A 26,884-nucleotide genomic window follows, 5' to 3' on the forward strand; every position below is an offset into this window, starting at 1 on the left:
ACAATAAACTTAACATTCACTTCTGACCCAGGGTTTTGCATACACTGAAGCCTAGCTGGGAGAGTTTAGATAGCTCAGGAGTTGAACGAGAAAGAATTAAATACCTGATCACTGTCTGTCCGTCTGCCTGTCAGCCTAACTGTTGGGCCCATATGCTAAGTAGCATTCTGCTCTGAACAAGACTAATGTTTGACCTTGAAAGAGAACCTAAGTTCACACAGGGGCTAGGGCTCCAGAATCATTATTTGGGGGCAAATATGTCCTAGAAATATGTGAGTGCATAAGTTTGCATACTTAACATTCTTTTCTCTGGACCTGGTGCACAAGACCAAACTACTAGTGAGGAGGAATTATACTGTATAACCGATACTGTATAACTATCAAGCACTGATAATGAATCATTCATAAGGTCTTTCAGACTAATACCTTGAATGATTTTTTTTTTATATATAGAAAAACAATAAATTACATTTATAATCTGATCATACACTTTTCACAAAGTTAAAGAATTAAAATGTGTTTCCAGATAAACAGAATCACAGACTCAGGGACTGGTTGAGGTTGGAAGGGAACTCTGGTGGTCACCTGGTCCAATTCACCTGCTAAAGCTAAACAGTCCCACCTCTCAGCCTTTCCTCATATGAGAGATGTTCCCATCCTTTGATCATCTTTGTGTCCCTTTGTTGAACTCTCTCCAGTATGTCTATGTCTCTCTTGTACTGAGGAGCACAGAAGTGGGCACAATACTCCAGGTGTGATCTGGCCAGTGCTGAACAAAAAGGAAGCATCTCCTCCCTCAGTCTGCTGAGGATATTTTGCCCAATGCAGCCCAGGATACCATTTAGCCTTCTTAGCAGTAAGGATACATTGTTAGCTCATGCTCAGCTTGATGTCCACCAGGACCCTTGGGTCACTTTCTGCCAAGCTTCTTTCCAGTTGGATTTCTCCCAGCATATATTGATGCATGGGATTGAGGTGTAGGACTTGGCACTACTTGTGGAACTTCATGAGGTGTCTGTTAGCCCATTTGCCCTGCCTGTCCCATTCCCTCTGGGTGGCAGCATGACCCTCTGGTGTATCAGCCACTCCTCCCCATTCTGTGTCATCAGCAAACTTGCTGAGGGTACACCCTGCCCCATCATTCAGACAACTGGATGATCGCACAGTTATGAACTGTTTTATGACAAGAGGGAAAGAAACCTGACACTGGTTCCCATGGCTGAATGCTCACTGTGAAACTCGGTGAACATAGTTAAGATCTTTCCTTTTCTCTCTGTATGAATGTCATAAATGTTAGGCTGCAGATCAAGTCCATCAGCTCCCTGGCCCAGTGGTTAATTTAATCCATAATGCAAAATTGAAGAGTTTGAAGAGGAGGGATGGATCCTAGGTTAGAATATTTGTAGGGTTATAATGGCAAATCAAAAAAGGTGTTAACGCTATTTCATTTGGTAAACAGAGAGGCAGGGACACAGAATTGCTTGCCATTCTGGTCAGAGCAGTGGGAAGCAGATAAACTGTTCCTCCTAGATTAGAAATAGATGGATGCCATTCATTTATCAGGCTTTATTTGCAAGCAAATAGCTGGTCATATGCCAGGAAAGAAAAGTTTAAGTCCATTTAGGCAAAAAGCAAGCTGAATACTTCTGCACTTCAGGTAAGACCTGAAGCTGCCAGGCTGTTACAATAGAGGGACCTCTGTACTGAAACAGACTAGGCTTCAATTTTTAAAAGAATAACCTAAATTCAGGAAACAGGTTAAGGCTTTTGGAAACCCAGAACAATTTCCAGTATGCCTCAGGTTAGCGTGGTACTCATCCTCTGTTCTTAGCATCACCTATGGGATGCAGGGTCCTACCAGTCATCACTGAATGCACAGCATTTCCTAGCTGATCCATTGTGTATAGGCTGCACTTCAGTCTTGTCAGCTGTACAAGGCCAGATGTCTAACTCCCCCTATGGAGCTGGTTTGAAATAAATAATTTTCCATCCAGGAACTATTTCCAGAAGGGCAACTGCTCCTTCCACATAAAAAGTTATAAATATCATCAAGAAAGTTGTGTAACAAGTTTAAAAAATTCTCAGGCCCTCGAAGGACTCACACTTTTGTCCCTCTCTTTTGTTTCAAGGGTTCAGATTCTTTGATGCAATTAATTACTGGAAAGTTGCCCATTAAACACGTAGATAAATAAATATTGGGAAAGATCTCATCTCTTAGATATTTAGTGTTGCAGTTCTCATGAAGAGCAATACTGTTTATAAGAAAAAATGAGAAGATACCAAATATGTATTTTTTTCATTTCTTATCATTCATTCAATATAGGTTTTCAAGAGAAACACTAGCAGTTTATCCCAAGTACTCGTACAAGCATGTGTTGACATGGCCATGGGATACATGTACTCATTCACAGACAGGCAAACAGGCAACTAGTTTATTAGATGCCCAAAATTTCAGATGGGAAAATCTTTTACCTGGAAACTTGACTCGCTTGGAGATATGAATCTTCTGCAAGCCAAAAAATGCTTCTGTTATCTGTTTTTACAGGTGCATATATTGAAGGAGGAGGGTTAGAAAATGGTCATGGTGAAAGAGATGTGAGTCTTGAATCTCTCACTTGGTGCATAGATGTCTTATGCCGATGGAAGCTTTCCAAAAAGAGTGCAGCAGCACTTTTCAGTAAATGAGAAAGCTTCATAGGCACACACAAGTGATTGCACAGAATGCGCAATTTAGTGACATCCCATCCCATTAAATGAGCTTCTGTAACTGACCACATATCTATTCTTGGTCTGTCATGACTATGCTATAAAACATATAAGCTTAATCTTAGAAATTGGAATATACTGAGAACACACACAGTATGTTATAGCAGCTCAGCTAATAGAGATAATTCGGGAAGCTGTCATGCTTTAACATGTTTGATTAGTGTTCATCTTCAGAGATGAGAAAGAGTCTTTATTTATGAGTTTTGCAAAGCATGTGGGGCTGCAGTTTCTTATTCCAATGTAAAAGAGCAATGAGTTTCACACACAGGAGACTGCATGAAATACCAACTCTTGGTGGCATTATTCCTTAGCCTTTCAGAATATGCCCAGCCCTTCACATTTACTCGTGACCTAAAAATTAGCCCAAATGGTGTCATTTTTCAACCTGTTCCCACCGTTTCCTGGGGTTATCTCTAGAATGTCAAAGCCTTATTCCCCTTGGCCCTGCAATTTGTGTCATCAGTGACATCCATGCTGAGGGAAATCCATCAACCTCTTAGTGAACAACTCAGTCCAGTCACTAAGATATTTCAACCTAATTCTCTGACATAATTTTCTTGCTGGCCTCATAGAAAAAGGTAAGTCAGGAGATGTAGCCAAAGCCACAGAGACATTGGTACCCCCTCCATCTTTCTTTATAGGGTGCAGACTGCCTTCTTCCAGGATTTCTCCCATTTCCCCTCCTAGAACTTGACAGCCTTCTATAGCAACAGCAGCAGCTGGAGAGATTCAGGTCTCATTTTGCTCTCATTTTGCATGCCTCTTGATCCACTCATGTTAGATCACTGTAGTGCTCTCTAGCTAGAAATGTAAGTTGAAGTGAAAGTAAGAGAATCCTGTCCAGGGAAAGCAAGAGAAAAAGTTATAAATAATTTTTTATTATATTAAGTTCTATGTGTGGGTGTGATTCTTCAACCTTGGCCCTGGTTTAAATGAAAATAAAATGTAAAAAAAAAAAATCAGCTCTTTTTTTTTACAGCAGAGACTTATTATGTACCATCTATAATGCTTATACAGTTCATGTAAGTAAATTTGAAAGGGAGTGAAGGAGACTTTAACAATGCAGAGCAGCTGAAAAAATATATAACAATTCCTTGAATGAATGATTGGATGATACCTAATAGCAGGGAGTTTGCAATAGTACAAGATTATCCTCTGATAATTCTTCAGTTCTGACTGTGGCTGTCTGATAATCCTCGAAGCTTCTAATCTGCAGGATCTGAATCCATAAAGAATGACAAAAATACCCCCACTTTACTATCAATTATAGTTACTGCCACAGAGCCATTAGTGAGCAGGTGAAACAAGTATGACCTTTTTAACTTAAAAGTCATGTCAGGAGGGGAAAAATACATATACATACATACATACATACATGTATATATCTCCAAACCCTCAATCCTCTTGGAATTTAAAATAAAATTGTTGCAGTTTTCAATCTAAAGTTGATTGCTTTTCAAATTCAGAAGATATTTTTCTTTTTTTTCCTGGGCTATAATTTGTTTCTTTTTGTCCAACAATCATATTAACTCCAAGCCTGCAACCGGAATCTGTTCATTTAATTGAAGGATGTATGAATGAATTCTAGCAAGGTGGTGGGCAGTAGGGGGAGAGTCTCTACCCCATGTTTTTAAACCACATCTAAAGTCATTTGCCTCAGTCATTTTTCCCAAACACAAATTTAATCTCGCAAACCTTTCCTTGAGCTGATTGTTTATCAGAATATCTCTTCATTTATCTTACTTTCTTTCTTCTCCACAAAACAAATACTTCCTCCCCCCCCCCCTTGCTTTTACTTTCATGATCTACTTTTGACCACATCAAGGTAGCATGCATCTCATGAGGCTCTGACACTGCAGACTATGCAGGAATAAAAAATGATTGCTATGTGCAAGGAAATTTCACTAAGTTTCACAAGCGACAAAAAAAGCCACTGTGAATGACCAAATTATGTTAAGTAATGATGTTAAAGGCACTGGGAACTGTAGTGTGGGAAACAGCTGTGAAAAAATGTTAGGTGAAAATAACCATTCAGATTGAATCACATCAAGTAGGTTTTGATACAAACGTAAATACAAGAGTGAGAGATGGAGGCTAAGCTAAAGTTTGATTAACAGACTGGTCACAAATCCTTTATCTTTTAATAATTTACAAGCAAGTGGGTATGGTACCAGGCTATAAACCTGAGTTATCAAGTTGGGGGGTATTAGCTTATATTTTATAGTAGGAGGTATTCTCCATTTTGGTTCTGTATCAGTGAAAATGGTGGAAAGGTCCTCCCCTGTAGCAGGCTTCAGAAAACAAACCTAGAGTCAGTAGTCTACTCCTGCCGTTATTGCTCTCTGGCTCACTTTTCCAGTTTCTTGGGAGACAATCTTGTAAAGCATTGGAAGGTCCAGTGAGGTATTAAGGATTTTTAGTTTGGGACTTGATGTTAGGAACTGAAGCTTCAGAATTCAAGGATTTAGGTAGAAGCACAATCTGTCCCCAAGAAAAGTCCTTCAAATGAACAATGTTTAAGTGCATTTCCTCCTTGAAGTCACCTTGGCATACTGAAATACTTAACTTTAAGAACAAGACATCAAAGGACACTCATTAGAAAATGTGACCCTTGATGGATAATTTAAGTGACAAAATAAACTCTAAAGTTTAAAGTTTCTTTTAAGAAGAACATACAAGTTTGGAAAGACCAAAGAGGCTGACTAAATATAGGAGAGAACAGAAGAAGATGAACAACAACAACAAGAAGAAATGAGGAAGGGAATTTAGAAACAGCCTGCAGCTAAATTAATTTCATAAATCTTAAATCAAAGAAAGACACACAGATAGTTAAAGGTGAACAAAAAAAACCCAAACAACAAACCCCAACCAAAAAAATCCTAACCCAAAACCAATGAAAAAGGCTAACTTGCCCAAAACCTCAAAAACCAAAGAAACAAAACGCCCTCTTAAATGACGAATTTTAAGTTTCTGTATTTAAATGACTGTTAGCATAGGTAACAAAGGCCTATGTTCAACATACCAGCTGAACTGGAGAAGAGGAAAGCCAAAAAAGCCTTTCTACACCTGAGCAGAACAGTCTGAAACAGTGTGCCGAGAATTTTCTCTCGAGTTCTTATTGCTTTGAAATAAAAAGCAATAAATCCTAGGATTAAAAAAAAAAAAAGAGAACACTAGTGCCAATAAAATTTACAAACTCAAATAAAGGATTTCTCCATCCCTCTAAATATCCTACAATAAACTCATAAAAACCTAGTTTCTTAAACAAGAGGAAAGTGCTTTCATTTATCATACTCACTGTGTAAAAGTCATTGTTTCAGAAGCTACACTTTTTGCTTCTGATAAGGTTATACTATTACTTTCCAGCTCAAGTCTTACCTGAGGCCCACAGTAATGCTTATTACATGTACAATAGAGCCAAGGAATGAGTGAATTGGCTCAGTGAATGCCCAAATGAACTAGCTCAAGCCTTTAGACAAACTTTTAGAGACATTGGGAGTCACTGCTCTTTATCCTTACTGAAACTTTTACACTTCCAACTTCCAGAAAGTAGAAAATATTTAAAGATATTCTCTCAGCTTGAAAATTTGATCATCTATGTTTACTCCACAATCATGATTTTTCCATATAAGCACCCGTGTAAGAAAAAATGTCAAAGGCCTCTTCAACTTAGTAGAAAAAATCTAGAAGAATAACCAAATTTGAAAGGTAAAGTCAGGTGGATTCAAACTAAAAATAAGGATATATTTTTAGTGAAGCAGGAAAGCTATCTGCAAAAGAGTCTTATTCACCACTTTTGGGGCCTCACATCAATACTAAATGCCTTTCTGGAAAATATGCGTAACCAAAGACAAGGTATCAGGCTCAGCACTGAAGAGAAGGGTAAAATTCTCTGGCTGGTGCTACACAGAAGCTTAAGCTAGACCACTGTATTTATTTTATGTGGCAGATACTGAATGGACCAACTAAGAGAGACATTATGCTGGATACATTAGTCAGATAAAGCAGAACTGATTAGGAACATGAAAATTCCAGCCTTGGCTGCAGTGACCATGAGGTAGCATTGAGACAATCAACGAAGGTAATACCAATGTAAAGATCCTGCATTTTGAGAGTGTAGGGTTTGGGTTGTTTGGGGAATTGGTATGTGTGAATGCTAGCAGGCTGCCCTGAAAGACAAAATCTTCAAGGGCAGCCTCCTCAAAGCACTAGAATGATCCATCTTGATCTACACAGAACAGCCAGGCATGGCCAGAGGCCAGCTTTGCTCAATGTGGAACTATGAGTAATAATACAGAAACATTGTCCAGGCATCCAAGGATTGAATTAAGAAGGCCATATACCAGCTGGAATTAAAACTAGTGAGGGATGTCAAGGCCAACACTATCAACAAGAGAAAGGGATACTGTCAGCAAGAGAAAGACGAAGGAAAACATGGGCTTGCTGCTGAATAGGAGTCCTTGTGCTGAAGAATACAGGAAAATTTAGGTAGTCAATGTTTGCTTCAGTTTTTGTTTGCAAAGACTGCTTCCAGGTTTCTGTACCTATCAGTAAAGTTTAGCAGAAAGTACTTAACTATAGTAAATCAGAACTGAGATAGAAGCAAATTAAATAAATGAGCTATATAAAAGTCCATGAGTTTTGACTGGACACATTCAAAGGACCTGAGAGGACCTAGTTGATACCACTGTAAAGCTGCTCTCCAGCACGTTTGAATGATTACGGCTATGACTGGAATAAGGCAAATGTAGTATCTTTGAAAAGGGCCAGAAAGAGGATTCAGGGAACTGCAGTTTCACCTCCATCACAGGGAAAATATGGAGCAAAACCCTCATAGAAGCTATGGCCAGTCATCTGAAGGAAAAGAAGGTGATTTGGAAGAGGTAGCACATACCTATGATGAGCAAATCATGCTTGACCAACTTGATTGTTTTTTAGGATGAAATGACTCACTCCCTGGTCAAGAGGAGAACAGTGAATGCTACTTACCTTATAGTAAAGCTTTTGAAATAGTTTCCCAAAGTTTTCCCTTTAAAAGAGTTTTATTCTAGCCAAATTACAGAATAATGGGCTGAATGGTTTGATTACAGAGTGGGTGAAAAACTGGAAGAACTATGGAAAATTAAGACCGGTACTCAGTAGTCTGAAGTCCAACAGGCAGACGTTTAGTGATGAACTTCCTCAGGGAGTGGTACTGGCAGTTAAGCACCTTTGGAAGCAGACTGAACTATAGGAGAAACTGTGCCCTCATCAGAGCAAAACAGCTGCATGCACCAGTACAGATGGGGAATGGCTAGCTAGGTAGCAGCTCTACAGAACAGGACCAGGACTCTTGCTGGCATGAGTTAGCAGTGTGTACCCTTGTCAACCCAGGCTAACAATGCATTAACAAAGGTGTAACCAGGAAGTCTTAGGAAGCAACTATTACCTTTCACCTGGCACACTCATGGTATGCCGTTTAGTCTTGTGTCCAGTTTTGGCCTCCCGGTACAAAGAGTGAGTTCATAAAAGGATGACCAAAACAGTTAGAAGGCTGGAGTATATTACATATATGTTAGTGCAGGAAAAAAAAGCTAATGGGGAGCATTATTCCATGCTTCAGCTACAGCCATGGTAGAGATGATAGAACTATCCTCTCAAAGGTATACTGAGGAAGGACAGGAGGCCATGTTCCCAAATTGCAGCAAAGGAATTTTTCATTGGATATAAGGAAAAAAAAAATCACCACAATACAAATTGTTAAGCACTGGAACAGGTTGCTAAGATATGAGAAGGTTCTTCATCTTTGGACATCTTCAAAACTTACTTGAAAGAGAAGATGAGCAACTTGATCTAGCTTTGAAGCTCTTTCTGTGATCAGTAGATGGTTGGATGACCTTCAAAGTTTACTTCAAGCCTCATTTTGTGTGCTGCTGTGAGTTCTTTTGATCTTAAAATCCATGAATCTATATATCTTTCTGACAGAACTGTGTAGCATGCTGGACTGTGTTTATGGGGAAGGAGTTTTAATGTAAACACCAACATTTCTGTTCTCACTGTTAATGCATAAAATAGATGTACATATTCACTGCACTTTAGGTCTTCAGAAGTGCCTTTATCCATGAACTATTTAGGATAGGTAATACTGCTTTTTTCCTATTGTAAAGAATCTTATTTAAGTGGGAATCTCAGTTACGAGCTTAAGGTTAGCTGGGATACATCAGACTCAAACTGAAAGGCAGACTAAATTAAATGGGGGAAATTAGTTTCAGAATAAATGTTTGAGCATGTGTTTGATGAAAAGAATGGAGCTAGTACAATAAAATAGAATTTAAATAAATTGAAATAAAACAATACTAAAAATAACATAACATAACATAGCATAACATAGCATAACATAACATAACATAACATAAATGGACTGCTATTAACAATAGCTAGGTTTTCTATGGCATCTTTCATCCACACATTCTAAGCCAAGATCCAAAAGGGACTTTGTAATCTCTGTGTTCTGAGTAGCTGTGCTGAATATTTGTTTGAACAACTTCTGAAATTGAATCCACAGTCCTAAATCAGGTGTTTATGCTCTTAAGAAGTGCTTTGAGATAGGTGTATCTCAGTATGATATTCAGAAAAAGACACCTGCTAAGGTTCTTCCCAGAATCCTATTTCTTCCTGTGATTTTGTGAACCTTACTCATTACATTTAGAAGATACCTTCCCTAATACAGGGCTGTACCTTAGAAGTCTCTACAGAAGTTGAAGAGGGCTCACTTGAAGCTGGTTTTATGTAGCAGCTCAAATATTTGAGCATTTGTGAAGAATAAAACAGACAGGTTATTCTAGAAAAGGTACAAACCTATAGCTTTCCTGTTTCCAGACAGTATTCAGCTTTCAAGTTATCTGTAACTGTGATACTCTTCCTTTCACTTCTTCCCATTTTGCCTGTATCAATATAACTCATAATTAATTACGGAGTGTGGTAGCAGAAATTTAAAATTGTTAAGCATTACAAATACAAACCATGAGTCTCTAGTCTGGATGCCACAAAGAGGTCTGTGTTCTTCAAGGATTCCTTCGTACCTGGGAGTGATAAGGCAAAATACATTTTTTAGTGTTGTGGCTGAAAAGCTTTGCAGAAAGAAACTTCTAGCAATAAAGCTAGAGTGATCCTTACTCTCATTTTAATTTGTTTTCTTGCTCAATCTTTAGTTAATCTTGAATTATTTAATAAAAAAGAAAATACAATATAATAAAATAATAATACAATATAATAAAAAAGGAAGATGAGCATACATGACTCTCCTTGGGTTTGTTGTAGTTTTTCTCAGAAATACTAACTACATCTCAGAGGAGAGTAGCAAAGGGATCCTTCCACCAAAGCTCCATATTGCTGTCCCAAGAAAATTCACATTCTGTGTCTTCTTGAGCCTACTGACTTTTTGGGTTTGAGTAATCCCCTTAAAGTTTGTGGACATCTAGTCACTACAGTCAGAGAAGTCTGGTGAGCTACTCAACAAACTGCATGTGAGTTTCTGCTTTTACAGTGATGCCACTTTGTATTGACAAAATTCTTCATTCAACTGTCTACACTGAATCAAGGTCATCTGACATTTAATTCCATACTTGTCCAGAGTGAAACAAATCCTCTGAGAATTGCTCAGAAATTTAGAATATCTTTAAATCATTATATATATATTCAGACCACTGTATCAAACCTTCTTTCTGCATGCTGGACCCCTACATAGAATGTAATGGTCATTTATTTATTTATTTTTCCAACATACAGTAATAATTATGGTAAGTATGGATCACATGTTGGCAGCACTATTTGAGCAGAACAGTCCAATGCGACCAATCTGTAGTAGTGGTACTCAACTATTGTTTAGGCAGTAGTACACTTCAGATGTAAATGACAGAACACTGGAATGGGAATTAGGAGATCTGAATTATATTTATGGCTCTGCAGTAACCTGTTATACAACCCTTAGTAAATCACACCACCTTTTTTTATTCTATTTTCTTATCCATATTTATCTGTCTACTTCATTCAGAAGACAAACTTCTTACGCAGGGAATCTTCCTCGTTAATATTTCTCAATGCTTATTTAGATACCTTATCAAAAACTTTATTTTAATTATATTCAGGTTAAGAAATAGTACCTGTGAACAGAGTGGTATTACACTATGCATAGCCTATATAAATCTGGGACAGCGATTGGGCTTTTTTTGTTAGGAACTGTAAGAATACAGAGAAATTTGAGAAAAAAAGGTGATATTGTACCTCCATCTAAAACCAACCACACAGACTCAGGAATCACTAACAAATCCATTAATTTTAGAAAATCCTACAGTGACTGTGGTGAGATGATAACTTAATAGTCAGGTCAGGAAAAAGAAGATAATTTCACTTTGAATATAGTTTACCAAAGGAGCCACAAACACTTAGGGGATTTTCACTTTATCTAAATTTCAAATGCCTCTAAATTTCAGCTCTGATTCTATACAACGTAAGTTTCAGCATGACATCGCCCTTAGTTTTATTGTATCAGGCATTGTTTTGATCTGCTTCTTCATCCCCATTTTGTTATGGGTGTTTATGCAAGAAGCCATTATACAATGAATGAAAATCATGACCTAAGCATAAATAACATATTTTCTATCTGAAACCATATTCATTTTGATTTGGAGCATATGGAAGCCCAAGATACAAAGAAAACGAAAAGCATTAATAAGGAACTACATCTAAAAGAGGCAATGAAGTAAGTTAAAGCAAGGTTCATAAAAAAAAATAAGAAAAGTTTGCCTAATTTTATCAATCCAAATTTCTGTTTAATTCTAGGTAGCATATTAGGTTTTCACTTCTGGAGATACAAGACCTGTTCCACATTAAGTAGATCACAAATTAAATATATTTCATTAATCTTTCATCCTTCTTCATATCCTGTTCATCATAAAAACATCAGTACACAGTCCAGACTGGAAAGGAAAACTCTAATTCAGCAATATCAGTGAGTAGAGGGGTTGCAGATTAGGTTTGATTTAAATGGATTGATGTAAATGGACCTTCATCAGGTCCTGATTCAGCAAAGCACTTGAACATATGTATAACATTTAGTACTTGATCAGTTCCATTGGTTTCCTGAAGGAGAGCTTTAGATGCATTAAAGCTGGTTCAGACCAGCTATGTTAGTCTCTTACTAGCAGGGAAAGATCCATTCATAAACATTAGCTGAGGTTTGCTCTTGTACAGAAATTGGATAGCTACTTTTGAAGTGCAAAGCCAGACTGTAGACTATAAATATATAACGGCTGATGTTGAGAGGCTGTGGATAGGCTGTTTTGTAAAAGGGGGAAAATTGCAACATGTCAGACAGTTCACTCTGCTAATCTGTCTGGCACTAGAAGTTTTCAAAAAATGATTCTACAAATAAGAAATCCTCATAATAGAAGTGGGAGGAAAGAAAAAACAACTCAGAAGATTAGAACAAAATTCAATTGGATCAATGTTTTTATTTAGGATTTTGTTGTTGTTGTTTTTGCTGTTGGTTGGTTGGTTTTCCTCCATCAACTAATTAAATTATGTTTTCATCATGTTCCAAGTTTCTCTAAAACTTAGTGCCTGGTGCCACAAGACCAAGACATTCAAAAGCTCTCAAACAAATGGTGGAGTGGTAAAAGACATTATCAGTTTAAATTTTGGATCAACATAGTATTCAGTTGTACCTGAATTTATGATGGTGTGTATATATATATATATATATTTATGCAAGAAGAAAAAAAAATTAAGACACTGTCTTTTATACTGAACCAGGGATTTCCATGATCTACAGGCTCCTGCATGCCACTGTTAGGGTTAATAAATTGGGTAAAAATAGATTAGTGAAAAAAAGTTCAAAACTGCTGTTTCGAAGTGGTAAGTCCCTTGATCATATAGAAATTCACTACCTGGAGTTAGTCAGCTTTGATTCCTACATGGTACAAGTAGTGAGGGACCTACAAGCTAGAAAGACTTTTCTTTAAATTTCTTCTTCCAAAGTTGTTCCATTCTCTATAGAATATTTAATTATTTACTACTTTTATTCTTAAGGTTCTGAAAATGATTCCACAGAGTATATCTACAGTAGTAATTTTTTAAGTCCATATTCTTTGCTTTGCTATGGATGTCTTACCTCCCTATTGCCCTCTAGTTCCAGGGAATGGCAATTATTTTTAAAAATGCTATTATTTGGGTTTTTTAACCATTGTCCATTTTAACACAAAGCAGCCAGTGCATCTGGGCTTCCTACATTGTAAATGAGTGTTGCAAGCCCTGGGTTATAAAGGCAAAACAGTTCACAGCTACTGCTGTGCCTGCATTGCAGTGTGAGTGAGATCAGCAGTATGTTCAGAGTTCCTGGTCCCCTGATCATCGGGGGATATAATCGCCTGTCTCTTTCTGTGCACGAAAGTGACCAGAATGCACAATCTTCCACATGGCTGGGATAGGCATCTGAGACTTCTGGCTGTGGGGTGCATCACAAGTACATCTCTTCCGTAATGAAGACACAGCTTGCCTCCTTCTCCTGCCACCTGTAAACATATGCACACAGCTGACTGTTGTGCTGAAGCCAGCCTGGAAGGAGGTTCTGAGAAGTACAGCAGGAACAGGCTCTACAGGTAGTATAAGCAATGCGGCTCTTAGGAGACACAAATACTAATGGACCATAAGTACTGACATACGTTGAACAGTTATGCAACAAAGCTCAGCAGTGAAAGCTTGGGATGTCCAACCACACTGGCTTATCTAGAGCTAGCTGGTACGCTTGATCAGTGCTGATCTAGGTGATGAACCCATAATTAACCAACATGAAAATTTTCTAGAGTTTGGTAGCCACAGCAAATAATTTTAGAGCGTCTAACATCATCTGTTCAATCTGAAGCTGAGTGGCATGGAATGAGCTTTCTTTGTACTACTGAAGAATCTTAACTTTCAAAAGAGAAAGGCCATATCCAGACCACCTACTGGAATCTGTTTCTTGCCTGTGGTCTTCCCATTGACTGGGAGAATGCTAATTGAGATACAACAAATCCATGCCAGGGAGCACACTGATAATTTAATAGTACAGAAAATTGAGCTTTTGTGCCTGGGAACATGCTCTGGCACTGTTTATTTGCTAGCATAGATGTAATCAGTGTGGGTGTATATAGAAGCCTTGAAGTTTGGATTGCTAAAATTTCATCATAGTGCTTCAGTTCTCTTGTTACTTCAGTACATGAAGTACCTCGGTACATGGATCATGCTGACGTTCAACAGTATCTCATGTTGACCCATACTTTTCATAAAAAATGAGGTGTGACCTTCAGGAAAAAGAAACTTGTCCTGTACTACCTTTACTGATAGCTCAAATGCACGATCATCCTCAAGATGGACAGTGGGGACCCACTCGATGGGAACTTTTCCTCACTTGACTTTATCTGGCTAAAGGTAGGTGTTTAGCTATCTAAAATAATTTAGAGGAATTATGTGCTAAAATTCCCACCACTCACCACTGATTCTAGTGAAGGTTTAAGATGGTGTGCTTGCTTATCTGCATTATCTTAACTTAGGTGAAGGGAATTCACTCTGCTGTGCTTAACTAGTACCTTTTTTATCTCCTCTACTGTTTTGGCAACGTCTTACTTCTCCAAAGTGAACTCCAGCATTGCTTGCTGCCAAGTGGGATTTGTAAAAATAGAGCTCCAGGATCTGGAGGACTGATACCCTGCAGGCAGGAATAGGTCTGTGTATTGGGTCTGTCTGGGATGGAGTTTATTTTCTTCATAGTTGCTTGTATGCTGCTGTTTTAGTTTTATGACCAAAATGACACCAATAACTTGCTAATGTTTTAACTGTTGCCGAATAGTATTTACACTATGACAAGGTCTCCTCTGTTTCTCAGTCTCCCCCCTCAGTAAATGGATTAGGGGTGCACAGGAGCTGTTGAGGGGACACAACCAGGCAGATGACTCAAACAAAGCAGAGCACTATTCATTGCCATATAATGTCATGCTCAGAAATAAAACAGTGGTAGGAGCTTTGTGTATTCCATTTTTTGCTTGGGAACTGGCTGGGCTTTGGCCTGCACATAGAAGATGGTGAGTGATTGTCTTTGCATCATTTGTTTTATTTTGTTTTCTTTCTTCTTCCACTTCTCCACTTATTAAATTATTTTTGTCCCAACCCATGAATTTTCCTGCTTTTACTCTTCCTTCCCTCTTTTTTCTGTCCCACTGGGGGTGGAACAGAGAAGTGAAGGTCTGGTTGTGGAGTGCTTAGCTGCCTACAAGAGTTAACCCAGCCTGGAGGAGTTGGTACAGAAACCATCCTGTGCAATAGGGATGCTCCCTCATAGTAGCCACACCCCATCTTGCGCAGCAATACCTTCTCCACAACTTAATGACATACTCTGCATTTACAGGCTCCGGTTTCTCCCACATTGGTTACAGTGCAACCAGTGCTTACATATGCCTTTCTTGTATTTAACCTTTTCTCCTAAATTATGATATAATCAAAGTAGCTATTCAGCCATTTTTTTTGCCCAAATGAAGATATTCTTCTCCAATAAACTGCCATAATTTAAATATATATCCAACATCAGAAATGAGAACACCATAATTTCCTCTTCTGTTATTGCAAACATAATGCAAGGACTCATGTTACTTTACATAAGCATTTCTGAAATAACAAACAAGAAAGAGAAGAACAACTTACGTTAATTTATTTGCACTCTAATGAACATACCAGATCATTATGATTTCTTTTCTCCTTCCTTTGTTTCTTTCTCTTTCTTTCCAGAATTTTTCTCCTGATTCTCTCTCTTTTTTTTTTTCCTCCCCCCCCCCTTTTTTTTTTTTTGTTTCTTTCTAAAGGGACGCTTGACTAGAACTATCTGGTTTAGAAGAAGATGAGTCTGACTGATTACTGTAATTCATAGGGCCTTAATTAGCTGCACAAACCATTAGCTACAATTAGACTATTATAAAACACTTGATGCGCTGTGTCAACCATGTGGGCTCATTTATTCTTGAGGCAGGGAAGGGAGGGGGGAAGGGGAAAAGAAAGCACTGTACAGCCGAGCATGCTAATAAATAATGATTTTTGATTTAAGATGTTGCCGATAGTGCCTCAAAATTAATCTCAATAGCTGTCTAATTTGTGTCGGTGGATGGTATATTTATTGTAAAATGACACCAAAGCTAAATGAGTTACCTGAAGCAGGACTGCTAATGTCAGCGCCTGGAGACACAACTCCATATGCCGTAATACAGCAAGGCACTGGGGCTGAATACTCCCAGCAGAGCACTTTGCTTCATCTGTCTCTGAAAATGCAGCAACCTGACTTGGCACTTGGCATCTGGGATCAAGTGTCATTTAGAAACTCTAAATCTTGCAAAAAAAACCCACCCAACCAACCAACAAAATACCCATACTGCTAATAGGATGGAGTTGTTACACTGCATACACTGTGATTAACTAACTGATGATCTTCATTGATACTGCAGCTGCCAATACACTTTGTACTATCCTCAGCCATTAATATCTCAGCAGAAACAGAGCTCAGATTGTCCAGCTCCAAAATTACAGGCCTCTGGAGCCAAAGGTAGGTGAGTCACTGATAATTGCAGTTTAGTGTCCTGTCTCTCATTTACGATGCTAAGCACTATTTCTCCTCCTGGAATCAGAGACAAAGAATTGGGGCATGACCCTCATCTCTCTACTGACACAGTGAAATGCAAATGTGAGGTGACAGATAAGCCTTACTTGCCTCTGAGTAGAGGTAGCAGCCACCATTTCCCATGTGTGGAAGTCCCCTAGAGAAGTTTGGTATTGTTATTGTCTCTGTGTTCAAGAGCTGCACAGGTATCACTGTGTGTGCATCTAGAAAATGGCAGCCCTAACCCCTTTATTACTAATTCCTTTATTTCAGTTATGAAAACCAAGTTTTCTTCTTTGCATATTTGAGTACTAAATAACAATATTGACATAACTTTAACATTACAGCTTAAATTAATGTCTATGTTGTGCACAGTACTTACATGGCAATTTTTCATTACAGTCTCGTGTGGGAAATTTTGGTTCCCTTGAGAGGAAAAAAAAAACAAACCCCAAACAAAAACTTTATCCCCTCAAGATAACATGGAAGGAAAAAAGGTGGCACAAACAAACAAAAATTTAAAAAAACAACCCCAAAACCAGCCAAAGCATTTTGCCCTCCATGCATATATGAGTGCTTGTACACATGCAGGCATGCATATAATAGCTATATATACTTATACATGCATGTAGCCATTTAAAAGAAAAATTTCATGTAAGTAATAAATTAATTTCCATCCAAAAATCTAAAAAAACTTGTTTCACTTTTCAGTCAGTCTGTTCAAAATGCAATAATCTACATATGGGCATGGAGCTCTGGTAAAGCTTGGTGTCAGAGAGAATTCAGTAATTAGTAGTTAATTGTAAAAAGGAACTTATTGAGATAGGGTTGCCATATTATAATTATAGTGGAAGATGAAAAAGGATTTTCTGGATGATGACGAAGGATCAGTTAAGGATGACCAAGAGCTCAGTTCAATCTAGTAGCATGATTGCAATTAACAATCACACTCATAAATAGCACTCTATTGGGATTTGAGGGAAAACCCTGGTCTTATAGGGGGAAAAAAAAGAAAGAAAAAAATAAGATTAAGTTCTGCTGTAGACTGATGTGAAGGGACAGCTGGTATTTTCAAAAGGAAGAAATTAAGTCTTTTCTTTAGGTATAATCATCAACATGTCTTCAAAAGAATCCATGGTCTACATAAATTACTGCAGGGATATTCTAAATAAATTGACCTCAAGTTCTTTATTAGACAACATCAGGAAACAGCCTGGAGGAAATAAGTGTGGGAGGTGGCTTGTCTGACAGAAAAATAATTCCCATAAGATGGAAAAGTATATTCAAAGTCTGTAGTCTTATGAAATTTATGAAACATTCATTCAGTGGTTATTGAACAATCATTATTCAAGCAGCAGGTTGTTCAGTTTCCAGGCACTCACCTTCCAATAATGGTGACAGAAGATGTGGCTGCCTCAGGAGATGTCCCTTGGGACGCTTCTGTCAAGCCCCCCGGAAAAGGATGCTTGTGTAGCAGCCAGGTTGCCAGCCCAGGGGGGTGGCTTTCTGTTCTTAACCATAACAGAGCAGTAAGACAAGCCAGAAACAATCCTAACATAATCTTTTTCATCCCCACATGAAATGACTTAATAGCTTCTATGAGTATTTAGACTCCTTTCCATGATTCCTCAGGTTTTGGATTTCCATTTCTGAAGCAGCACTTGTTTGGCTTGAATAACTCCTGCAACACAATCATTTACGTTTTCCCTCCCTCCTTCCTTTCATGTCAAAGGGTATACAGGCCTGCTATGACTTTATCATGGCTATGGTACATTTACATGAAAAGCAGATGAAGGATTTCAGGAGGATGTTTTCAAAGGCTCAAATGGCAGGCAGGCATGAGATTCCTATTAAGGATCTATGTGTGCTGAGGGCCTTCAAAATTCTTGCCATTAATTTCCTGGCTTCTGGAGTTAACATCACCCTGCTTTCTGTTTTCTTTCCTTTTTCTCCAAACTTTCCATTCAATAGTTCAAACTTACAACGTTATTTTTAGTAGGGTTTTCTTTTTTTTTTTTTTTTTTTTTTTTTAACTACACCTGGGGTGTCAAACTTACATTCTAGACATTATTACTTAGTGATTCATCTATAGTTCCTTCTTGAACCAATTCCTGCTTGTTGCTTAGGACTTACAGATGTTTTGTATAGATACAGTAAAAAGCAAAGTGTTCTCAGCCTCCAACAATGCAGATCTTAAAGTCATAAACCCTCCAGCTCCTGAGCAAAGAATGGAGCACTCACACAAAGAAAGCGGGGAGGGGGGGGGAGATTAAGAAAAGGCAGGAGAGTACCACCTTTTTTATTTACTAGGTTTGGCTTAGATCTCATAACTTTGCTTTAATGCAATGTTATCATTTTTTCTTGTTCAAAGGAAAATAAAAAGTCTCTCAGATCAAAATTTATCACAGTCAAAATAAAAAATGTAACAGACCAGCATAAAACATTTAAAAGAAACAATAATGTATACAATAAAATATTGCACTAATATATTGACAAATACAGCAATAAAGTATTAATGTGATTATGCTTCATCAGTGCAAGAGCCATTCCTCCTTGCCTTTCAAATAGTTTGAATAAAGCCTCTCCCCCTCCCCAACAATTTTACCATAATCCTTTAAAGACAAACAAACAAACAAAATGGAATTTAAAATAAGGATCTCTAAACTGATTTTCTTATGACATCTTCTACATATACAAACTAAGGTAGCAGTAATTTATTCTTGGTTTACACCAGGGTAAGTGAAATGAGAACTTATTCCATAACAGCTTAATTAAGAAGACACTGTAACAATAGTTCTTTTATGTTTATTTTCCCAACTCCTGGGAAAAAGGCAAGTGCTACTGTCACCATTTCCCAGATGCTGATTGAAGCATGGGGAAAGGAAGGGTCCAATCTATAAACAGGACCTGCTCTCAGTGTAGCCATGCCCAGCTTTTTGCTGCAATGTCTGAAGGCAGCCAGACACCTGAGATGGTCACGGGCTCTTGAGGACACGTGGGTAAGAATGAGGCACCTAATAGTATTTAGAAATCTCTTCAAAGTCATCTAAGAGACAGAATCTGACTCTGGGCTGCTGGAGACCCCTCTCAGCTACATATCCTCTCCCATAATTACACCAGCTAGGTCAGCTCTTTCTTGTGTCAACAAGAAAAGGTTCATAAGGTTAAAGCACTTTCATAGTCTGTGTCTCCTCATGATTCAAGTCTTCCTCTTCTCTGAACATCTAAGAAACAATGCATATAAGAGATTCTATTTAATGGGTGGAACTTAAAGGGTATTGGGAGATAACTGAGAGAACCCCTTCTTTCAAGCATTTTAATTATTATTTTCATATGAGGTATATGTCACTGGATCTTATCAGCAACTACTTCATATATTCTAGCTGTCGTATGGAATTGAAATGTTCTGGGAGGATAAGCTCCCTTAATAGTACTGGTTTTTTGGTCATGTTTCCTGCTTAGGACTGAGAAAATCCTGGCATGTTGTTTCAGATGAACCAAATGGAATCTGGTGCCACAGTTGCAGGTACATGTGGTGTGCACAGCATACCCACACTCATGTAATTGCTAAAGCTAGATTTGGCTTTTCAATACAAAAGCTCAGTTTTCAACCTATATTTACAGAGTATGTAGAAAAAGATTGCATCACCCCATGCTTTGTGGAAAGGTTTCAGGCACCTTTCCTGAAAATATATATATATATATATATACAAATTAATTTATATTTCTGAAACATCAGTGGCTGCTCAAGCAAGAGAAAAGTTGCGTGTAGCAAAAACAATAGTCTTCTCTTTAGGTTTGTGAGATACAGTCAGATAACATTGTTAACGGCTTTCAGTCATGTTTGGAATTAATCCCTTGCATCTGTTTGCCATCTTTTTCAGATTTAATGACTTGATGCTTTTCTGGGTAAAAAAAGACGCTCTCTTACTTGTATATGCTACTTAGAGCAGTGTGCGTACAAGTAAAATGAAAACGTTGCTTCGACTTTGTTATGACCTTTTTTCAGCCCAAAATCCAGTTCAACATAAGTCATAGCAGTCTGATGGACAGAGTTGGAGCTATTGAGGCTGCTCCTGCACAGACCAGAAAAAAACCCAGGAATTCTGTAGCTAAATGTAGACATCAACAATATAGATATCTTTATCTTAACTACACGCTTGTCTTCCATTATACTCAGTGAAGAGCAATAGACACTTCCAGGTCAAAATTAATCTGATATCTTTTAGATATCTACTTTGGTATAAGATGAATTGCATCCTAGAAATGCCCACTAACTATGAAGAGACCCTAAGGTGATACCTATGCTGTAGACATCTACAATTAATCATATGAATTCCTCTATATGTTTAAAGATGGTGGAAAGTAAAAGTTAATATTGGAGGTCCCTCTCCATTCCTGACATTAAAGTCACATAGCCCTGCTGATCCATAAGGAAGAAAGCTTTCCCTGATAATTACAGCAGAGAACTCCATTCATATGTAGAGAGGACCATTTTATGGGGGGAAAAAAAATATTGTGAGAGTGAAACAAATGCAGGAAACAAAACAGATTAAATTGATACTGATTAATATTGATTGTATTCTTCTTATTCTACTACTTGATACTGGCTTCTGGAAAATTAGGTGTGATACCAGACCTTTGGCCAAGTCACCAGAACTGGAAATGTCTCAGATACCTTCGATATTGTTTGCTTGCGTAACACAGGAAATTTGTTTGGCTTCTGTCTTTCACTGTGATCCTCAGAGTGAAGGAGGCAGGTTCATAAACCATGACATTTGCTAGCTCTACCTGCTACAGAAACCAGCTGTCGATGAATATCAGCAGCCATCGAGCTGGATGTCTTTAGTGGCTCCTGCTGTTGTGTGGGCAGCTCTCATGCTTCCACATATACTGATGTGTTTGTATGTTGTTGCCTTTGCAGGTTCAGCATGAAGATCTGGGTCAGTCCCTCTGCAATGCTGTGGCCGTGAATCTGGAAATCTGCTATTCATTTCCAAACTAACTAGAAACCTCACAGGCTATTCAAAGACCTTCTGTTTTATTCTCCCAGCCTATGGTCCCACCCTCTTCTGGGACTGAAAAACAACTAGCATACAAAATCAAAATGAGAAAATATCTATATATAACAGGAAATGCATGCCAGTGAAGAAAATGAGAATATTCATTTCAGAGTGTAAAACCAGAAAGTTTTGACAATTCTGGATGTTCCAATCCTATTCCTAAAAATCAAGATGCCAAAATTGTCATCAAAAATAATCCTGTCTTCAGAATGCTTTTGGTTTTAATGAATCAACACTTTTACCTGTCTGTTTTAGTGTTTCTGGGTTTTAATTTAAGTGGTTTTGGTTTGTTTGTTTTGGTTTGTTATTGCAATATTCCTTTTTTTTTAATTTATTTTGGTTTTGTTTTGCAAAAACACCTCTACCTCATATTTAAAGGCTGTCCCTTAGGACAACTTTACAAAATGATGAGGACCATATTGGTTTCACGCCCTTGCAGAAATAATTTTTATGTATTCTAAGCATGATAAAAAATATTGGCTATATTTGTTCCAGTCTATCAGGTAAATATGTATATGTGCAGTTTCTTTAAAACATTTATATTAAATTTATTAATTTATATTAATATTAAAAATTTACTCAAGAGACCAGAAAAGCTGTTCTGCCAAGTAAATATATTTTGAGGCAGCTTTTTAAAATGTGTATTATGTTGGAACTGTTTCCACTTAAATGTAGTTTTTTATAATGCAAATTCTTTTAAAAAGCAAAATCTATTACTTTTAGAACCATTCTCTTCTATCATGCAAACATAGATTTGCGGGTCATTCTTTGCATAATAAAATCGCTCCAGCAATTCTTTGAAAAGTCATTCTTGCTTGATCTTGTGGGCCAGATTCTGTTGCATTCATTTGGAAGAGGAACAACAACCTTAACTGATTTTAGTGGAAGTTATTATTCCTGCATAGCAACATGACATACACAATTATGTCAGTGTGAGCATCATGAGTAGACATATGGGACTTGCACCCTTACTCCAGAAAAAGGTTATACTGGAACACTGGTCTGTGTCTCAGTATTCAGTCTGCCTTCCAAGTGGAAAACTCTGAAAGTGATTCCTTGATCAGAGCAAACCTTTATCACCTCTCCTAGAGCTGAGAATGCCTTTGGATCTAGGGCTGTCTTCTTCAGTTTTATGCTCACAGTCATTCTAGGAACAAGTTGACTACTTCCCAGATGAGTTACATTATCAAATGCCAGGGGGTGGGGGAAAAGGGGGTGTCTGGCTTTTGAAGGTGATTTTTCTCTTGATCCCTTTGTGAAAAGCCATTTCTAAAATTCGATTTCCTAAATTACTTTCCTGCTCATTTTCTTTAAAAGTAACAGAACTATCACCATGCCTATCAGTATTAAAAGTAGTACAACATGTTTAGGAGTAATGGTATTCTTGCGCTTGTGGTAGTCAAAGGTAAAGATTTGTACCAAAAAGAAATCAGCTTTATTAGACCAACCAATATCTTTCTTCTCCACATCTCATGTGCTTGAAAGTTTGTTCTTTTTTTTTTCTCAGTTATTCTAATAAAAATATTTGTTCAGCTTTCTTTTCCTACAGATCTCACCCTTCAAGTACCAATAACTTTGACCTTATACCTTACTTTATTAGATGTTGTTCAAAGGGATTCCAAAAAGAGGAGCCCAAAAGAGATTCACCTTGGAAGCACTGATCACCTGGTGCTTACTTTATATGTTCTTTAACAGATTAATTTGATTTATTACAAGCTCTTTGAGTTATTAACTATTTTACACCAATCTATATTTCCTAAGAAAATCGCGTGTGATGTAAGGATAAGGATACTTATTTAGGTGAGTTGCAAATGATTTATGGGGAGAGTACTTCAACAGTTAACATGGGAAGAAGACCCAAAAGCTCTTTAATTTCAAAACTAGGTAGAAACTGTCTGAGAAAAATTGATTTCCACAGCCTTTCCAAGGGTTCTTGTTTTGACTAAACTAGATTTTATAGATAGCTGATAAAGATGGTATAACTCCAGTGATGTTAGTGATGTTGTCTGACATTTATGTTTTGATTGATATAAGCATGTCTTTGACTGTGAGTCAGTAGGTGGATGTCAACAGATAAACAATGTAAAATTGTTGAACTGTATAGCCAACAATGCTAAAAAACCCTCCAACTCTCCCCCCAAATGCTCTTCCACATTTTCTAATCTCACCCAGAAGATTCTGTCTGAAAGCCGAATAATGTTTGAGAGTTCCTCCTTCCATTTGAAGTACATTACTAATCCATCTGAGCAACTTTAATAATAACTCATCATCATGTCTTTTACCATTCCCTCTCCACTTTTTCTCTTTTTTTTTTTTTTCTCTTGGGCTACTAGAAGAAGTTAAATGATCCAACAACTTTGTCATTTGTCGCCTAGGAGTGCTGCAAATTTTATTTGGTGGAATCAGGGCATTGGAAAAATACCGTAAGTGAAACACCAGGATAAATTAGTACTCCCCAAATATGTTATGCTCAAGATGGTTTTCCCAAACTATCAGTCTTTTCTCAAATAACAGGTATCTGATCAACAAATCATTGCTTATCTATAGCGGGTACAGTTTAAAACTTTCTCTTTTCACCAGTGTTCTCCTAAACTGTTTCATGTAAACTTCTTTCTGCAGTTAGTAGAGCATTTCAAAGTGAAAGGAATTTATTTTTAAATGTAAGTGAAATGACATCTCTGTCAGTTGCCTGAATACCAATGTTCATTTGCTGATATTCATGCTTTTAAAAATTTTTAATAGTTTGATCATGCACTGTGGTAAATCTGCCCATTATTCTAGATAACAAAATTGGTCTTTATTATCCAGGCTCCCATCTTTGACATTAACCAGTTATCTGATGCTTCAGTGGAAAAGGTAAGAAATCAGTAACTGTTTCATTATATAACTGTGGGCTTCTAAACTGTATTTCTTCCCAATCCCATCAGGTAGGGACACCTTATGCATTGAAGCATCTTCTATCAGATTTGCAAATACATTTAGCTGCCTAAGCTTCCATTAATTTCAATGGAAGATTTGGTGTCAAAACAAAGGTTATGTGTGTAAAATCTGTTGAGGAACCTCTATTCCCACCACTTTCCTACCCGATTTGATTTAAGTTTGCATAGTCTCTTTGTATATACAATATCCAAAGGCTCTGTTAGATGAGATCTGCAAGAACTTGCTCCAGTGGTTTAAGATACTACTGTCTCTAGCGGTCTTCCCCTCCAGCTCTCTTCCCCCCTCCTAGACCTATAACAAAGCTGGGAAAAGACTACATATGATTAGACTTCAGCTGCAACATCAGGAAGACTAACATCTCCATTTAAATTAGAAGTAAAACTTCCAATCTGGAACACCTCAGGGATGAGTATATTTTTCATTTACTGACTGCTTTGGGGTGCTGTGACTTGCAGAGTAGGGACAAGGTGAACTTCCAAGCAGGGAAGAGCCATAAATACTGACAGATTTGCCAGAGATCATTTATCAGCACCCTAAGCCTTTCCTGAAGTTTTGCTTTCCAAGTTATCTTGAGGCAATGAGCTCCACAGAAGACTCAGTCTTAGTCTTAAAATATATGTGTATATAGAAGTATGTATATAGAAAGATATTTTCTTCAATTGTATTTCCTGGATAGATATAGAAATCAGAACAATACACTTGAATTATTATTTTTATGCCTACAGAGTTGAGTGTAAAGTATGCTGTTTACCTTCTAAGAAAAAGAACAGGAATTTACAGACTTGAAGGTATAAAAGAATCTTAAAAGATCTCATGTTGTATCTCATGTTGACCCATACTTTTCATAAAAAATGAGGTGTGACCTTAAGCCCTCCTAATCATCTCAACGCAGAGTATCTCTTCATTGATTATGGAAGGAGCCTATGGTGAGTAGGGACTTGAGTTAATCATTTAAAGTTAGGTAGGATGAATCCAGGTCCTAATCTCCCATTAATTAGTTAATGTAAATGATGAAGATAATAGTGCTTCTCTGGGTCCCCAGCAAGTGTGATGGAGGTAGGAGTTAAGGAACAGAGCTAGAGCAGGCCAGATAATGTTTTTATTTAATTTTATAGTTCTATTACCTGTACCTCCAGTGAAACCATCTTCAAAACTAAAGTGACTTTCTTGTCCTCCAACAGGAATAAAACCAACAGGAGCAGAGATTCCTCATAGGATCATAAGTCACATCCACAGTAATGCTTTTCTCAGAAATTATATTTTTGGAGGAACATATTTACGCTCCTTATGTGCCTTATCCTAGTTATATATGTGCATATATATGTGTGTGTGTATATATATATTACTTTTAATAGAAAAATAAAGGTAGGACACTTTTCAAATCTTCTCATTAATATCAGCTTCTAATTTATTTCTTCTGCAGCTATTTTGCAATGTTTTCAATGAAGCTGCACTCCAATTTGTCTTATAATAGTGACAATAATTATGTTTTAGGTTGGTTTTTTCCTCTCTTTTTCTAAAGAATCTAGGTGTCTCCAAGGAGTTTATTTCCCCTTTCATGCACACACATACAGAATCCCCTCAAGCACCAAACAGTTCTTGATTCAGAACATTTTGTAGTGCTTTCTCGCACAACGTAGCACTGGCAGAGCTATTAAAAGCAGGATCACACAATGTTCTCACACACAAGAAGACAGCATAGAGGATCCTACAAAAACAGAATTATGAGTTTAAATGAGACTTTAAACAAAGCAACATTGACAGAAATACATATTTCATGGTACTGAAACCTTGAAATTTTTGGTGTTGAGGCTGTAAATGGCGTAAAATTTTGGTAACGTTTTCTTCACTCCAGGTAAGCTAGATTCTTTCTATGAACAAGTCCAGTATGAATTTCTGCTTGAATTCAAGGGCCTTTCAAATAAATCTTTATGGTAATTTCAGCCATGTCTTGTTCCTAGTAATGTTAACACCTGCTTGGTGTTTTAAGGCCTTGATCCTTAGCTGACAGAAATCAGTGTAGCTCCACTGAAATAATTTTACTTCAGCTATAGCACTGCCATCCAATTGATAGTACTCTCGAAAGCTCCTGGTGAATATTGGTGAAGTCTTTTATCAAACTTTATGATATAAGTAGCTGTTGGGAGAAATTTCTAAAAGCTAAATTTCGAACCCTAATTGCCCTTGACTTTTACTGAATGTCAATGAGACTTTGAGTCATACATTCAGAAATAATTGGATGTTGAAGGAAAAGAATAGGCAGCTAGTGATATTCTAAAGGAAATAAAAAATAAAAAAAGAAAGTGAGAAAGAAAGAAAAAACTCCAACGCCACAACCAAAACCTATGCGGGTGGCCAAATCCAAAATTATGCTACCTTTTTGCTGCATAATAAACGGTACCAGTGTCACAGCAAAATTCTCTAAAAAGGCTAAAATTATTTTTTGAGGCTGCTTTAACAC

This window comes from Falco naumanni, chromosome W (genome assembly GCF_017639655.2).
Source record: "Falco naumanni isolate bFalNau1 chromosome W, bFalNau1.pat, whole genome shotgun sequence".
Classification (NCBI taxonomy): Eukaryota; Metazoa; Chordata; class Aves; order Falconiformes; family Falconidae; genus Falco; species Falco naumanni.